Source organism: Zosterops lateralis (genome assembly GCF_965231275.1).
Source record: "Zosterops lateralis genome assembly, chromosome: 11".
In the NCBI taxonomy this organism is placed as follows: domain Eukaryota; kingdom Metazoa; phylum Chordata; class Aves; order Passeriformes; family Zosteropidae; genus Zosterops; species Zosterops lateralis.
Genome location: NC_139771.1, coordinates 22,288,900 through 22,294,787, shown reverse-complemented (window position 1 = coordinate 22,294,787; position 5,888 = coordinate 22,288,900). Strand labels below are relative to the sequence as shown.

The window sequence follows — 5,888 nt, the reverse complement described above, 5'->3', positions numbered from 1 at the left end:
TAGGAACCTGATGCTGAGCTGGATAAACACAAAATGCTAATTACCCTGAAAATTGAAGGAAAAGTTGCTGAAGATCTTCCATAACACAAGATAGCAATGACATGAAGCAGTGCAGTACGTGTTACAATGCACTGAAATGCTCGGGGTGAAATCATCTGTTCCATAGAAACTGCTGAAGGTTATTAAGGTTTCACAGAGATGATTAAACAAAATGATATCAGGTTAAATCTCACCCTTTGCAGCACCTCTTGCAAGACAGCTCGACTTTCAAGAGTTAATGGTTCCTCATGAATAAGAACTTGCTTTTCCAGGGTTCCTAGAATAGAGCCCAGATGCCACCGTTGAGATCCTGAAGCCAAAAATCCAAATACAGCACCCCTTCAGGACCCTGAGGGACAGCCACGGATTCTGGGGCTACAGGAAACAGTGAAAAATGGCACCAAGAACAGTGCAGTGCTGGCTGGGAGAAGCAGCATTACTCTGTCTGAGAAAATGCCATTCTGCAGCCGGTTTAGTGCTCTAGAGAATTTTATTGCCATGGGAAAAAACAAAAAACAAAAAAAACAAAAAAAAAAAAAAAAAAAAAAAAAACAAAAAAAAAAAAAAAAAAAAAACACCCACCCTATTATAGCTGGGGAATGAAGGAAAAAATCCCCAAACTGCTGTCCATAGTACGAGGGTGAACATCCACAACAACACAGCAAAATAAATGGCAGCTTCAGAAAATAACAGAGACATTAAATCCAGTTCAGATGAACAACCACCCTCCATGAGAACAATGCACTCACCAAAGAACTCTGGCATGGAGCCTTAATTCAGGATACAGTTACTGAAGAATATTTGAAGACCACTTTTAAGTGCTGTACACCAAACTAAACCCAACTCCACTTCCATTTTCTAGACAGATCCTCAGACTGCTGAGTGAGAGTCTCAAGCACACACTCAGTTGTCAGATTTGCCTTTGCCCACCTCAGCAAGGACAGAGCAGACGTGGCCAGTGCAGGTCAGACCCACCCCAAGCCCTGCCTGAGCCCCTCTGGCCACCCTTCCCCCTGCTAAGGCTGACCCCAACAGGCTCCAGCCAGGCCCTTTATGAGTTTGCTTTGTGCACTCTCCTGATCCAATGGGAGGGAATCCTCCTGTGCCCGGGGCCTGATGAGATTTTCCTGGACAAAATGCAATTTCTCATACAAAAGGCAGTTTTGTTTTGTTTTTTTGTAGGATTTGCCTTACACAGGTGATGTTCCTCACAACTCAGCACTACGATGCCAACAGCAGCAATACAGAAAACCCCTCTGGGACAGAGCAGCAGAAAAACCCACCTCCAGACTCACCAGAGAGATGACAGGAGCGCCCTCCGTGCGATGCCTGCTGAGCCAAGTGGAGCTGGCAGGGTGACCCATGGACATTCTGTGTTCACCTTTCAACAGAGTCAATGCGGAAACAGAACAAATCTCTCTCGGTGTCGAGATGCCTTCAGGTGCACCTGGAGATGCTCTGGGGTGTCCTGCAGCAGCCAGAGCAGAACAGGGTTTCTACCGTGCTGTAAGTGAGAAATACAATTTAATCAGAAGAAAATAAAAGGAAGCACCTCTCCTTGTATTTTTATATTAAAAAAAAATCATGCATCAGATTTTTTTTAAGTGTTCATTCTTGCTTTTATGCAAGTGTAAGTTATGAGGACTCAACTTCCAGCCTGAAATTGCAACAGCTCCTCAGGCTGACTGACCTCGGCCAGAACACCAGAATCACTGAATTGTGGAAGGGAAAGCTCATCCCATTCCAGCCCCAGCCAGGGCACGGACACCTTCCACCAGATCCAGGGGCAGCCACAGCTTCTCTGGGGAACCTGTGCCAGGGCCCCGCCGCCCTCACAGGGAACAATTCCTTCCTGATATTTGATCTAAACCGGCCTCTGAGGCATAAACTGAAAAATCACAACTAATCCTTTATAGTAAATTAAAGACCATATACATTATGTATATTAGTATAGTATAGTATAGTATATAGTATATTATACAGTATATAATATAGTATATGATATAGTATATTAGAATACATTCCAAGTAGTATTTTAAAATATATGATATATTTATTATTATATATTACATATATATAAGATTATATATATATTATTATATATATTAATATATTAATACATTTAGTAACACTGTGCTTATTACTTTTTTGCATATATTTAAACATTACAAATAAGAAACCTTCAAATAATCAGAGAATGAACTAGAAGAACTAACCTAAACAACAGAATAACAGCATTAAGAGCACAAATAAAGAAAAGAACACAGACTCTAAAATAATATGTTCTCTTAAAATTGTGCCAAAAAAGCCAAAGCACACAGGAGAAAGATAAAGGTGAAAAAATGAATAAAACAAGACCCCCCCCCACGGCCTGGAGACCACCACCACTAAAAACTGAGCTTGCCCAGAAAAGCATAAAGTAATTACTATTCCAAACAAAAATAACCAAGATCAAAAAATAAATATGTACGAAGAAAGTCTGTAAGACATTTTGCATATGTAAAACCTCAGAAAATAAGAAAAGGGGACAAATCCGGCCCGGAACTGCCCTGGGCTCGTTCGGTTCGGCTGAGGGGGCGACGTTCGGGGAGACTCGGCTGGGTTCGCCTGTTCGGCGATTTCCGTCAGCCGTTGGCTATTCTCGGCTGTTTGGGGAAACTCGGCGATTTCCGTCAGCCGTCGGCTCTTCTCGGCTGTTCGGCAACACTCGGTCATTTTCGTCACTCTCCGGCTCTTTACGGTGACGTCGCGCCTTACATCACTTTCGCCCCTCCCCGCCGCCATCTTTGGAAAGTCGAGCACTGCGAGCCGCGCCGCCATCTTGGTTGTGGCAAACTTAAGGACCTCATCGGTGGCTACAACAGGCGCCTGACTAAATTGCTTAAGCCGAACCCGGCTGCGGCGTGGCGGAGCCCACAGCCCATGTCCGTAAACCTGGACAGGCAACAGAAAATTGTCCCCGAGCGGTGCCGTGGTCGGGATTTTTATGCAGGCAGTCAGATAAACACACATGGCGTCCTCATTTTTTCCCGCCCTTTTGGCCGCCATCTTTAGAAGGTCAAGCGCCGCGAGCCGCGCCGCCATCTTGGTTGTGGCATCCCCCCCAAATGTCCCCCTCGGCTGCTCGCACAGGCGCCTGACCACATCGCCTGCCCGAACACTGCCGTGGCGCCGCTCAGCCACCATCTCTTGTCCGCGCACCTGCGTACGCCACGGAAAAATCGTTCCCGGGCGGCTCCGTGGTCCAGGTCGCGCGCAGGGAGCCGGCTGCCACGTGTCCGGGGTCTTTGCACTTTTTTCTCGCCTTTTTGGCCGTGATCTTCCGGCGCTCGGGCGGCAAAACTGCCCGTGAGCTCACAGCCTGGGGCTGCTACGGCGGAGAGCTGCAGTACCGCTTTTTATCCACGAGATGGCAGCATTGCCTTACAGATCACAGTCAGGGGGAGAACTGCAGTACCGCTCTATATCCACAGGATGGCAGCATTGCCTCACAGTTCACCGCCCGATGCCAGGCAGGGGGAGCTGCAGTACCGCTCTGTGTCCACACGGTGGCAGCACTGCCGCAGGGAGCGGAGGCAGAAAAGAACGTGGCCAAAATTCCCCTTCCAAACATCCCCGGAAATAAAGGCCCCAAAAGACCCCCAACCACAAATACTACGAAAATCCCACCATCAACCAAGCCAAAACCAAAAAAGCCTTCATTTTAGGCTATATTTAAATATTTCTTCTATTTCTTATTATAATATTTCTATTATATCATGTATTTATCTATGATAATTTATCTATTTATATTATCTGCCTATTTCTATTATTATAATTTACCTATTATATCATGTACATTATATCAGGTATATTTTACAGATTATAATACATGCAACACATAATAAGAATATAGTGTATCTACTGATATTATTTTTCATATTTTACAGTTCCCTTTTTTTTACTTACATATTTTTGTACTTGTATTTTTTTTTAATTTACTTCTTGACATTTTAAACAATATTTTAAACTATATGAATTCATTAACCTAAGAATTCAGAACCACACTTAATTAAAATTGAATGACCCTGGTTTCCTAAAGGGTAACTATTTAATCTTTATTAAAATAATAATTAATAATAAAAATAATCTAAAAATAATTTAATAATGAAAATTATTTTCTTGTGCTCCATCCTTTTGGGGAGGGGGTTGTTTGTTCAGGGTTTGTTTTGGGGTTTCTTTTTTTTTTGCTTAATTTTAGATTTCTTGGCTAATAAACAAGGAGGTGCAAAGAGTTACAAAATAAAATGTCTGAATTGTTTTATTGCTGCCTCTGAAATACACCTCGACATCAAGTTCCTGCTGGCTATACTGTGCACGGGGAGAATGAGACCTGAAAGGAAAAAAAGGCACCACAGTGTTCACAGCTTTCTCCGTTCAGGTTTTTTAATTCAGCAGAAAATACAGCGGTTTTTCCCTAACTGCACTCTCAATTATATCCAGACACCCAATGGACATGGAGGTCATTTTTCAACTTCTTTCTTGCCAACAGCCAAACTTCCACCTATTCAGGGTAAGAAAGAGAACGGAGGAAAAAAAAACAAAACAAAACAAAACCAAAAAAAAAAAAAAAAAAAAAAAAAAAAAAAAAAAAAAAAAAAAAAAAAAAAAAAAAAAAAACAAAGAAAACATAAAAAATATGTGGAGGGAAAAATAGGATTAACAAGTTAAAGGTTTCTGTGTCCAAGTCCACCAGAAGGGTGGTCAGTGCTCAGAGAATGGGAGTCGCCTGGAAAACAGAGAATGCTTGGTCTTTTTTCATGTTATCCTTTATTCTTTTTATATTAAAGTGTGGCACAAATGAATTTAGTGTTCTTTGATGTCAGTCTTTTCCTGGTTTTTCTCTCCTTCAGGGTCAAACTTCCACGTACTCTGGGTAAGAAATAGTATTTAAAAAAGGAACAAAGAAAACATGAAAATATAAAAAATTAAAAAATTGAATAAAAATTAATAAAAAGTTTTTAAAAAATTAAAAACACAAAAAATAAAAACATGGAAATAAAAAATAAAAATAAAATAAAAATATAAAAGTAATATAAAATAAAAAACTAAAATAAAAATAATAAAGTAATATAAAATAAAAAGTAAAAAAAACCTAAAAGTAATATAAAATAAAGTTAAAACTAAATATAAAATCTTTTAAAGAACACACAACAACAGCTGGACTGGGATGAGGCCTTCCAGTGGCTTCGCTTCCTACTGGCTCCATCCTTTTTTGCCAACTACCTGCCAGAGGAAAAACAACAGGGATAAAGTTTCAAACAGGATCTCCTTGGTTGAGGCACTTCAAAATAAGATTTTTAACAAAAAAAAAGTTGGCCAAAAAAGAGAGTCTCAAAATCAGGATATAAGTCTCACAGATATTAAAAAAAAAAAAAATAAAAAGCTGTCTCTGGTGTGTATAACCTGCCAGCCCCTCATGTTTTCAGTCCTTAAATTGATTTTTAGCAAGGAGAACTTGACAATTCCAGACACTTTGTGCCAATCCAGGAATACCCTCTACAGCCCAACTACACCCCACAAGACAAATTTCAACTCCCCAGGACTTGTCCCATTCCCCCCACACCCAGACTGAGCAACAAGGCAGAGCAGCTCTGAGCCAAACACACCAACACCCATGACACAGGACAGGACAAAAGGGGGGACACAACAGGGACAGAAATATCTCAGCAAGAAGAATGACCCTGAGGACCGAGACAACTCGCAATGAGATGACCGAGGTAAGACCCATGGGGAGCTGACCAGGCTCAGAGAACCCTGCAGGAAGAAGATGCCAACGGGATCACTGATCCCAAGAAACGCAGGGATGG

General features: G+C 41.5%; 1 long non-coding RNA gene across 1 annotated transcript; it reads right to left on the bottom strand.

Moving 5' to 3' along the window:
* Positions 1-551: 551 nt before the first annotated feature.
* On the bottom strand, positions 552-5,687 carry LOC310913689. The gene is made up of 2 exons (XR_014590873.1): positions 4,606-5,687; positions 552-622 (listed from the first exon to the last, which is right to left on the bottom strand). It is a non-coding gene; the product is annotated as an uncharacterized lncRNA (long non-coding RNA).
* Between the last annotated feature and the right edge of the window lie 201 nt (positions 5,688-5,888).